Raw genomic sequence first — 12842 nt, forward strand, 5'->3', positions numbered from 1 at the left:
AGAAATTTCAGCGTTAATGAGGTTCATTTCGTACTGACACTTGTCACTGTCTTGCAATACTGCTAGCTAAGAAAGGCCCAGCTCATTTGGACTTTATTTTCATTTGTCTTCCGGGAACATTACAGATCACTCCCGAACATGTGAGAATATCCGATATACTGTATGTAATAAATGTGAGCATGGGCATTTTAACTGCACATATATTCGCTAATGAAATTCGTCGTAAATAATCCACCACAGTATGAGAGGAACAGTGATGTCCATGGGTACAACACTAGAGGAAAAATACCTTTATTACCGATTATTAACGCTACGAGTGGCCCATAAAGGAGTACAATTACCAGTAACAAAAATTTTTCATCACATGCTCATTAGCATGAAATATCTGACAAGTAGCAGTGCAATTTTTAAAACTAACTTGACATTATTTTTTCTGAACAACAACTTGTACTCATGGACGAATTATTATTTAAAAACTGGTAGTCTGTAAAAATATTAAAAAAAAACTTTTGTTTTTAGGTGTATATTCGTAAGACCAAAAAATGATATGTTCATTAAAGCTAAACTAATCATGTATACATATCTTGTGAACCGACTCGTACCACATCATTCTGATAAAAGAAACGTTCTAATAAACTATAGAACGTGTAACTAACTAATTAGTCATTATTGTAGGTCGCTCGAATGGCTATCGGTTTCGCTCCGCCTAGCGTGTAGGCTGATCTGTGCAACCCGACTTACTGGAGGGAAGCCTATTTTGCAGTGGAGTTGCCACCATACGACTTGCGATCACAACAGTTGTTCGTGTACACAGACCTCTAAAGATATGACCAACCATTATGGCTGTACGATACGAAAACTTTTGCAACGTTTATGCAAATAAAATATGCGCAACGACAAGCAGCTCTACAGAATACTGAGTGTGGTCCAGTTTCATACTGATTTTATCATCGTTCAGATTTTCTCATTGTTTCAATAACCAACAGTGAAAAGGCTAAAAGGATATTTTATCAGCTCAGGCGAGCTCTGATGATGTGTTTTAAATTGTACTTCACACTTTTTCGTTAAAAGGATGTAATGAATTCTCTTGAGCTCACACGTGAGTGATTAGAAGCTGAAATTTTCGTTGCTGATAGATGTTTTTTACATTACGTTGACGTCTCACACAAACTGTAGTATGAGACGCTACCCAAAACTTCCCAGATTTGTAATATTGTGCCCAAACAGTCAGCAGTAAGAAGTTCTGCCACTACAACTGTATCTTTCAACTGTCGATGTGCACCTTAGTGTCATTGTGAGTGAAGCAGTGTGAACGTTGTTATTACACTGTGTTGTACTGGTTTTGAGAATTTCGAAATGCCTGGCTTGAAAGAACAAAGGATCTACATTATTTTTTTGAGCTTTGGAATACTGCAGCTGAAATCCGCCTCATGCTAAGAGAAGCTTTTGATGAGCAAGCTTTGAGCTAAGCAACAACATTTGAGTTTTTAAACGACTTAAAGATGGCCGGGAGTGCGTGGAGGATACCAGGACATACGCACAATGCCAGAAACGATTAAAAAGGCGCGTGATGTTATCCACAAGGAGAGAAGGCGAAGTATCTATGATGTTTGTGAAATCTTAGGAATTTACACGGGTCACATCAACGCGTTCTAGGCGATTGATTGGACTGAACACGCAAACAGGCGAAGAATTCCTGTCGAGTGCTTGTTGCTTGTACGTTTTTGAGAAGAAACTGATGTGATTGGTACAGTTATAGTTAATGTCTCACAGCTTTGTGTTTGGCTTACATGGCGACCGTTAAGTTTTCAAACGAGCAAAACGTCTTGTTACTGTGAGTTATTTACTGGAGAAAAGTGCAGGTACTTGGATTAAAACCCAATCGCAGTTTACTATCCTGAATTGTGTTACTGACGCTATTGATGTAAATGTCCCTCTTGCTTTCATTCAAAAGTTTATTGCTATGCCAATTTTTAAATTTTATTCACATTCACATGAAAGAATCATATCCGTAGTACAAAAGTTTCGTCGTTAACAGCCATAATGTGTTTAATGAAAGAAGTTCTGGAAATCACCATAATCTGTACACTTTGAAACTTCCTTAAATACCGGGATTTATGCGTACAGCCTATTATGGTTTCCCAGAATGTCTTCCATTAAATCTGTACTAGATGTCTCTAAGACACCAGACCGAGAGAGAAACTGTATGTGTATGGGTGTTTGCTTGTCCAAACCGAGCACTGACATAATTGAACTCACAGGAGAGAAACTGCGAACGGCATTTTAGTTACGAGGAACGATTCTCTGACCTTACAGAAGGAATCCTTGCCTGGAGACTACAAGGAGATTGTGAGAGCAGACTTTGCTGGCAGGGATAACCACCGAGCGAGGTGGCGCAGTGGTTACCACACTGGACTCGCATTCGGGAAGACGACGGTTCAATCCCGCGTCCGGCCACCTTGATTTAGGTTTTCCGTGATTTCCCTAAATCGCTCCAGGCAAATGCAGGGATGGTTCCTCTGAAAGGGCTTGGCCGACTTCCTTCCCCGTCCTTCCCTCATTCGATGAGACCGATGACCTCGCTGTCTGGTCTCCTCCACCAAACAAGCCAAGCCAGGGATAACCTTCCTGTAATTTGTCGTTAATGTTGTACCTCTCATGAAAGAATGTGAACTACCATTACTGCAGTGTAGTAATTTCTAAATGTTCTATTCTACATTAGATGTAACTCGTAACACACTTATCATAATTAAAATCGTGTAAAATATGCGGAATGTCTGGTTGTATGTAATGGAACTCCTGATTGAGTTAATCCTGCGAGATGAAATAAATAAATAATTGGACAGAACACTGTGGTAATCTTGGTCGACTTTAAAAAGGCATACGACTCTGTAGACAGACAAACATTCTTTAGTACCTTGGTGGTGTTTGGAATTGACAAAAAAAAAAAAAGACGTGAGAAATCGTTAAACAAACACTGACAGAAGCCATCTCGAAAGTCAAGTTCTTCGGAGAAATTTCTGTTCCGTTTGAAATTAAGACAGGGGTAATACTCTTCAACATCGTACTGGCAAAAACAGTGAAAACCTAGAAAGAGGCTCTGAATTTGGGAGGAGTAAGAGGAACAGGTCTTGGAGGGAAATACAGAACCTGGAAATCAAGTGTTTATTTTTTGCTGATGACCTTGCCTTCTTCTCTTAGCCGACAACCGAGAAGACGCTCGAAAAAGACATCAAAAGTGAGAGGTTGTGAGGTGCCGGGGCAAGCAGTGTATTTAACACTAAATTCTTCTACAATCTCCATATGTAAATGATGCTCTAAGCCCCCCCTATTCTAACTCCGACTTTTGCTGTTGCACATGGATTAAAAAATATACGCAAACTGACTGTAATCAACCCTGCAAGTGGAGTAGAAAAGAGTTTGGCACCTGCAATAATTTAATTTGATAAATAAGTTAAATAAAGGAAGGTTTCATTAACGTAGTGAGAAATGATGGGTTGCTCTACCGATTAACAGAATGAAAGTTCTGTCCAAAATAACAATATGATTTATTAAGACTAAACACAAAATAATAAACAAAAACACATGAAACATTTATAATACATCAAATTGGCTCAAATTGGATACTCAAACAAACGCTATGAAGGTGAAGTTGTCCTTAAACTAGATTGTGAGGTTTAAGACGAAGTGGTATGTGGAGCCAATTCCTTGACACTCAAATCTGAAGAGAGACACACAGCTAACCCAACATTAATTGCTGCTACTCAAGACAGAACAAAGTTAGAAAAAGACGAACAGGCGCGCTCTGCTGAGCTCTGATTATCACCTAGGAAAATCCCTATCTGCCGGTGCTGCGGACATACATTACCAAACTGTCTTCTTAACTGCTAGAACACGATCTGGCGTACCGGAGGCGATGGCTGGTTGCTTCGACGTCCTCGACCGAAAGGCGAGAGCCGACTACCTAGAGCACCCGTACAGGCCGAACACACAACATTCCCGCCCCCACGGCAGTGGCCGTGGTTAAACGTTCGAATCAGCAACTCGAAAACCGGCGGAAAATTTCACTCTATTGCCGGAGCACTACCATTCCACCAATGGAGATTCTTGGCGCCAATTTCTGCGCTGATTTTGCTACTTCACGGAGCTATGCCCTGAGCAAGCCAATCACAGTTACTATTTTGCAGAAAGCGCTGGAATTTTCCCGCCACAACTGCCTGGGTACACAAGTCATTCCCACGCCTCACTGGTAGCCCGCCAGAAAGTGTTTTCGCTAAGTTTATGCGAAGTAACGGAACCTCTAGCCCAGCTGCTACTTCAGACCCCTCTGGGCGTGTCTTTTGACAATGTCGGCGTCTGCAAAGCATTCACTCGACTTCCTCACACCCGTCGGCTTAACCCTATCCAGATCAGCAGAGCCCGCCTGTCACCGGACCACCCGGGTGACGAGAGACGCTGCGTGGGAAGTCCGCGTGTGAAGGAATAGCGACTTTTCACTGCATGCAATTAGAGAGGAAAATCGCAAGATAGAAATATGAGAGGGGGCTCATGCCACCTCTCAAGGTACATGGAAGTAAATCATGGGAAGATTAAGAAGAGAGAGAAGTTTGAATACTTGAGAAAATAGGTCCAATCCAATGGACTGAAAAAGGTGGTAAACAAAGGAAAAGCCAGAAAACTCTGGCCTACAAGCTAGCACAGAACAAGTACAACAAATGTACGTTATCATACAAGGCCAAGACACCGTAACTCAGTAATACAACCTAAAGGACTGTACGCTTCAGCGTGTCTTATTTTAAATAAAAAAAGTGGAGCTTCAAGAACTCGACAAGAAAGAAAGGAAGATTCCGGAGGAAATACTCGGATCACAGAATGGGACATGGAAGAGGAGGAAACACGAAATGGATGAGGAGGAAAAACGAAAGACTCTTACAAGTACACTGAAAATATCACGGACACAATGAGGAAACAGAGGTTGAAGTTCTACGAACAGCTACTAAGGATGGATGAATTCAGAATTACCAAAAGGATCTTCAACTACGTCGTGAAGTTAAAGGCCACATCTAAATGGGTAGCTGAGGTGAACAGGGATGCAGCGGAAGTTACGCCACATATGGTCCACAATAGAAGAAAGTTAAAAAGCACAGTTAACAGTATAAAAACATTTCAAGAGAAACCGCTAAACAGGAGGACTAAACGGACCACTTCCGAGGAGGAGAGAAAAAATTAGATGCGAAAGAATGAGGTTCTGGAAGGAGAAGAGAAGGAAAGCCAAGAAACCTTAAGATCTTTCCGGTCCATGTTGTTGTTGTTGTGGTCTTAAGTCCTGAGACTGGTTTGATGCAGCTCTCCATGCTACCCTATCCTGTGCAAGCTTCTTCATCTCCCAGTACTTACTGCAACCTACGTCCTTCTGAATCTGCTTAGTGTATTCATCTCTTGGACTCCCTCTACGATTTTTACCGTCCACGCTGCCCTCCAATGCTAAATTTGTGATCCCTTGATGCCACAGAACATGTCCTACCAACCGGTCCCTTCTTCTTGTCAAGTTGTGCCACAAACTCCTCTTCTCCCCAATTCTATTCAATACCTCCTCATTAGTTATGTGATCTACCCATCTAATCTTCAGCATTCTTCTGTAGCACCACATTTCGAAAGCTTCTATTCTCTTCCTGTCCAAACTATTTATCGTCCACGTTTCCCTTCCATACATGGCTACACTCCATAGAAATACTTTCAGAACCGACTTTCTGACACTTAAATTTATACTCGATGTTAACAAATTTCTCTTCTTCAGAAACGCTTTCCTTGCCATTGGCAGTCTACATTTTATATCTTCTCTACTTCGACCATCATCAGTTATTTTGCTCCCCAAATAGCAAAACTCCTTTACTACTTTAATTGTATCATTACGTAATCTAATTCCCTCAGCATCACCCGACTTAATTCAACTACATTCCATTATCCTCATTTTGCTTTAGTTGATGTTCATCTTACATCCTCCTTTCAAGACACTGTCCATTCCGTTCAACTGCTTTTCCAAGTCATTTGCTGTTTCTGACGGAATTACAATGTCATCGGCGAACCTCAAAGTTTTTATTTCTTCTCCATGGATTTTAATTCCTACTCCGAAGTTTTCTTTTATTTCCTTTACTGCTAGCTCAATATACAGATTGAATAACATCGGGGAGAGTCTACAACCCTGTCTCACTCCCTTCCCAACCACTGCTTCCCTTTCATGCCCCTCGACTCTTATAACTGCCATCTGGTTTCTGTACAAATTGTAAATAGCGTTTCGCTCCCTGTATTTTACCCCTGCCACCTATAGAATTTGAAAGAGAGTATTCCAGTCAACAATGTCAAAAGCTTTCTCTAAGTCTACAAATGCTAGAAACGTAGGTTTGTCTTTCCTTAATCTTTCTTCTAAGATATGTCGTAAGGTCAGTATTGCCTCACGTGTTCCAATATTTCTACGGCATCCAAACTGATCTTCCACGAGGTCCGCTTCTACCAGTTTTTCTATTCGTCTGTAAAGAATTCGTGTTAGTATTTTGCAGCCGTGGCTTATTAAACTGATAATTCGGTAATTTTTACATCTGTCAACAAATGCTTTCTTTGGGATTGGAATTATATTCTTCTTGAAGTGTGAGGGGTATTTCGCCTGTCTCATACATCTTGCTCACCAGATGGCAGAGTTTTGTCAGGACCCGCTCTCCCAAGGCCGTCAGTAGTTCTAATGAAATGTTGTCTACTCCTGGGGCCTTGTTTCGATTCAGGTCTTTCAGTGCTCTGTCAGACTCTTCACGCAGTATCGTATCTCCCATTTCATCTTCATCTACATCCTCTTCCATTTCCATAATATTGTCCTCAAGAACAGAGCCCTTGTATAGACCCTCTATATACTCCTTCCACCTTTCTGCCTTCCCTTACTTGCTTAGAACTGGGTTTCCATCTGAGCTCTTGATATTCATACAAGTGGTTCTCTTTTCTCCAAAGGTCTCTTTAATTTTCCTGTAGGCCGTATCTATCTTACCCCTAGTGAGATAAGCCTCTACATCCTTACATTTGCCCTCTAGCCATCCCTGCTTAGCCATTTTGCACTACCTGTCTATCTCATTTTTGAGACATTTATATTCCTTTTTGCCTGCTTAATTTACTGCACTTTTATATTTTCTCCTTTCGTCAATTGAATTCAATATTTCTTCTGTTACCGAAGGATTTCTACTAGCCCTCGTCTTTTTACCTACTTGATCCTCTGCTGCCTTCACTACTTCATCCCTCACAGCACCCATTCTTCTTCTACTGTATTTCTTTCCCCCATTCCTGTCAATTGTTCCCTTATGCTCTCCCTGAAATTCTGTGAAACCTCTGGTTTAGTCAGTTTATCCAGGTCCCATCTCCTTAAATTTCCGGTCCTTAGGTGGCCAAATTCAGAAAAAAAACAGGACAAGTGCAAGTTGGACTTGCGTTCTGAGGCTTCCGTTCAAATTTATTATGTGTGTGGAAAATAATACTTAAGTCTGATTGATTGGCCTGCTGCAAGTCTTTCTAGTGGACGCCACTTCGGCAGCTTGCATTTCCTGGTCCAGCCCAGTTGTTTAACCAAGGAGAGGAGACCTACAGTTTAAAGTGAAATCCGAACCACTTGATGTTTCTGGCAATTCCTCACATCTTTGAGAGGTGAAGGCGAGGTTAAAACAAAGACTGAAAAATCCGTGGCTCGACCGACATTCGATCACGTGACTACTGGGTCTCCAGAAACGCGCTTTATACTCTAGACCACCAAATGGCTCTGAGCACTATGGGACTTAACAGCTATGGTCATCAGTCCCCTAGAACTTAGAACTACTTAAACCTAACTAACCTAAGGACATCACACAACACCCAGTCATCACGAGGCAGAAAAAATCCCTGACCCCGCCGGGAATCGAACCCGGGAACCCGGGCGCGTGAAGCGAGGAACGCTACCGCACGACCACGAGCTGCGGACTAGACCACCAAGGTCCAACATGTATGTAGATATCTCTTCTATAGGTTTCGATGAGTGAATCTGCGAGTATCAAAATACGGTTGTGGAAATCAGTATAAATGCGTGGTTTCACGAAAGTAGTAGTACAACGTCTGAAGCATACATGTATCGATTTTACTACAAAAGAATGAGATACATATAAGAAACAATCATGATGGAATTACAAAGTTCCTTTCATAACACGAGTAACAAGACGTGGTATTTGCATTTTGTGGATGAAAATAGGTATAAAGACACTCACTCACTGTCCTGTTGCGTTACTGCATTGTTGTTACTTCGTCCAACCTAAAAAATTCTCTTCCGCGCTGATTTTGTTAGGGCTCGTAGTTCTTGCAACTTCGTTCACTAGGAAGATACGAACAATAGTAAATTCTTTTCAAACAACATTCTAGATATTTTATTTGTTAATCCATTTCCTCTCTTCAAGACCTGTTCGGAAACTTTAGCAAATTGCACCATTCACGTGAACATGACGTTATTAAAAACGTAACAAAAATGGTTCAAACGGCTCTAAACACTGTGGGACTTAATATCTGAGGTCATCAGTCCCCTAGTCTTAGAACTACTTAAACTTAACTAACCGAAGGACATAACACACATCCATGCCCGAGGCAGGATTCGAATCTGCGAACGTAGCAGGAGCGCGGTTCCGGACTAAAGCGGAAAGAACCGCTCGGCTACAGCGGCCAGTGAAACATAACACAGACCTACACTACTGGCCTTAAAAATTCCTACAACACGAAGATGTCGTGCTACAGATGCGAAATTTAGCCGACAGGAAGAAGATGCTGTGATATGCAAATGATTAGCTTTTCAGAGCATTCACACAAGGTTGGCGCCGGTGGCCACACCTACAACGTGCTGACATGAGGAAAGTTTCCAACCGATTTCTCATACACAAACACCAGTTGACCGGCGTTGCCTGGTGAAACGTTGTTGTGATGCCTCGTGTAAGGAGGAGAAATGCGTACCATCACGTTTCCGACTTTGATAAAGGTCGGATTGTAGCCTATCGCGATTGCGGTTTATCGTATCGCGACATTGCTGCTCGCGTTGGTCGAGATCCAATGACTGTTAGCAGAATATGGAATCGGTGGGTTCAGGAGGGTAATACGGAACGCCGTGCTGGATCCCAACGGCCTCGTATCACTAGCACTCGAGATGACAGGCATCTTATCCGCATGGCTGTAACGGATCGTGCAGCCACGTCTCGATCCCTCAGTCAAAAGATGGGGAAGTTTGCAAGACAACAACCATCTGCACGAACAGTTCGACAACGTTTGCAGCAGCATGGACTATCAGCTAGGAGACCATGGCTGCGATTACCCTTGACGCTGCATCACAGACAGGAGCGCTTGCGATGGTGTACTCAACGACAAACCTGGGCGCAAGAATGGCAAAACTTTATTTTTTCGGATGAATCGAGGTTCTGTTTACAGCATCATGATGGTCGCATCCGTGTTTGGCATCATCGCGGTGAACGCACATTGGAAGCGTGTATTCGTCATCGGCATACTGGCGTATCACCCGGCGTGTTGGTATGGGGTGCCAATGGTTACACGTCTCGGTCACCTCTTGTTCGCATTGACGGCACTTTGAACAGTGGACGTTACATTTCAGATGTGTTACGACCCGTGGCTCTACCCCTCATTCGATCCCTGCGAAATCCTACATATCAGCAGGATAATGCAGGACCGCATGTTGCAGGTCTTGTACGGGCCTTTCTGGATACAGAAAATGTTCGACTGCCGCCCTGGCCAGCACATTCTCCAGATCTCTCACCAATTGAAAACGTCTGGTAAATGGTGGCTGAGCAACTGGCTCGTCACAATACGCCAGTCACCACTCTTGATGAACTGTGGTATCGTGTTGAAGCTGCATGGGCAGCTGTAGATGTACACGCCATCCAAGCTCTGTTTGACTCAATGCCCAGGCGTATGAAGGCCGTTATTTCGGCCAGAGGTGGTTGTTCTGGGTACTGATTTCTCAGGATATATGCACCCAAACTGCGTGAAAATGTTATCACATGTCAGTTCTAGTATAATATATTTGTCCAATGAATAGCCGTTTCTCATTTGCATTTCTTCTCGGTGTAGCAATTTTAATGGCCAGTAGTGTATCTTTGACTCTCCTGTGATACTACATAGTGCAGGCACACCGAGTAACATAGCTCACAAACTTGCTGGAGTTGACAGAGAACAAATGGAAACACAACAATAACGCACAATGAGACAACCGTCTTGAGTTGAAAGTTTGTGTAGGGACATTGTACACCAAAGAAGAGAGGATAGAAGTGCTACTCACATGTTGAGAGTGCGAGCTATGTAAGTAAGCAGTTTAGGGTTTTGTGTTGATAACGCCACGTAGTGATCTGTCGCTGGTTGGACTCTTTGTTGGAATATTCGCTTGTGTAGTGTTGGGCAGTTGCACGTGAAAAGCGAGTAGCGTTGTGCAGTTGGAGGTGAGCCGTCAGCAGTGGTGGCTGTGGGGAGAGAGATGCGAGAGTTTTGAGCGGAGGATATGGACGTGTGTCCATCAGAAAGAGTAAATTTGTAATACTGTATATCATGAACTAATATATATACATATCACTACTTTTGAACGCTATTAAGGTAAATACATTGTTTGTTCTCTATCAAAATCTTTCATTTGCTAACTATGCCTATCAGTAGTTAGTGCCTTCAGTAGTTAGAATCTTATATTTAGCTGGCAGTATTGGCGCTCAACGTATTGCAGTAGTTCGAGTAACGAAGATTTTTGTGAGGTAAGTGATTCATGAAAGGTGTAGGTTACTGTTAGTCAGGACCATTCTTTTGTAGGGATTATTGAAAGTCAGATTGCGTTGCGCTAAAAATATTGTGTGTCAGCTTAGTGATGATCAGAATAAGTAAAGAGAGAAATGTCTGAGTACGTTCAGTTTTGCTCAGCTGTTTGAAAATGAGATAACGTAGAAGTTTACGAGCACAGCCATTCTTAATTAGTAGCCGAGAGGTCTAGGACGCTGCAGTCACGGACTGTGCGGCTAGTTACGGCGGAGGTTCGAGTCCTCCCTCGGGCATGGGTGTGTGTGTTTGTCCTTAGGATAATTCAGGTTAAGTAGTGTGTAAGCTTAGGGACTGATGACCTTAGCAGTTTAGTCCCATAAGATTTCACACGCATTTGAACATTTCATTCTTAATTTTCAACGGGGACGTTTCAGCAAACAGAAAAGTAATTTTAATAAAATTACGCTATTCAGAATACAGATACATGTAGCGCAGTACTGCAGCACACACTAAGGTGACAAAAGTCAAGCGATACCTCCTGATAGCGTGTCGGCTTAGCGTAGCAGCTCTACGTGGCATGGACTCAACAAGTCGTTATAAGTATCTCTCAGAAATATTGAGACATGCTGCCTCTATTGCCGCCTGTAATTCCGATAGCGTTGCCGGTGCAGGATTTTCTGCACGAACTGACCTCTCGTTTATGTCCCATAGATGTTCGATGTAATTCATGTCGGTCTACAAGAAGCCGAAGATAACCATTTCCAGTCAATGATCGGTTCATTTGGACCAGAGGACACAGTCCATCCCACGTAAACAGGGCCACACCATTGTGGAGCCATCAACAGTTTGTACAGTGCCTTGTAGGAAACTTGAGTCCACAGCTTCGCGTAGTCTGCGCCACACTCGAATCCTGCCATCAGCTCTTACCAACCTCAGCCAACCAGGCCACGGTTTCCCAGTCATCTAGGATCCAACCGATATGGATACGAACCCAGGAGAGGCGCCGAAGGTGACGTCGTGCTGTTAGCAAAGGCACTCCCGTAGGTCGTCTGCTGCCACAGCTCATTAACGCCAAATTTTGCCGCACTGTCGTATCGGATACGTTCGTCGTACGCCCCACATTGATTTCTGCGGTTATTTCACGCAGTGTTGCTCGTCTGTTAGCACTGACAACTCTACGCAAATGCCGCTGCTCTCGGTCGGTAAGTGAAGTCCGTCACCACCGCGTTGTCCGTGGTGAGAGGTAATGCCACATCCTTGACACTGTGAATCTCAGAATATTGAATTAACTAACGATTTTCGAAATGGAATGTCCCATGCGTCTAGCTCCAACTAGCATTCCATTTTCAGAATCTTAATTCCCATATGCGACCATAATGACATCGGAAACCTCTTCACATGAATCATCTGAGTACAAACGACAGCTCCACCGATGCACTGCCCTTTTATACCTCGGTACGCTATTCTACAAGCCACCTGTACATGTACATATCGCTATCCCACAATTCCTGTCACCTCAGTGTACAGGGTATATGTTTTAACTTAAGACAAGTAAAAATCTCGAAAACGACGCATCGCACGAAAAAAATGTTGTAGGTGGAAAGCTAATATTATGAAAGGAGACATCCATCTGTTCTACAACAGCCGGATGGAGTGGCCGAGCGGTTCTAGGCGCTACAGTCTGGAACCACGCGACCGCTACTGTCGCAGGTTCGAATCCTGCCTCGGGCATGGATATGTGTGATGTCCTTAGGTTACATAGGTTTAAGTAGTTCTACGTTCTAGGGGACTGATGACCTCAGAAATTAAGTCCCATAGTGCTCAGAGCCATTTGAACCATTTTTGTTCTACAAGTGGCCACCTCATAACCACCCTACCTGCGTGTATTGGATTAAATTTGTATTTTCAAATGGGAACCTTCCCATTTTTATTGCATATTCGGATTCTACACTGAAAAATACGTACTGTATGGTTTACTTAAACCTTTGTTTCCTATATGTGAAATCGACAAATATCAACTGTGCTTGTTTTTGAAATTAAGATCCAAC

This window comes from Schistocerca cancellata, chromosome 3 (assembly GCF_023864275.1).
Source record: "Schistocerca cancellata isolate TAMUIC-IGC-003103 chromosome 3, iqSchCanc2.1, whole genome shotgun sequence".
Classification (NCBI taxonomy): Eukaryota; Metazoa; Arthropoda; class Insecta; order Orthoptera; family Acrididae; genus Schistocerca; species Schistocerca cancellata.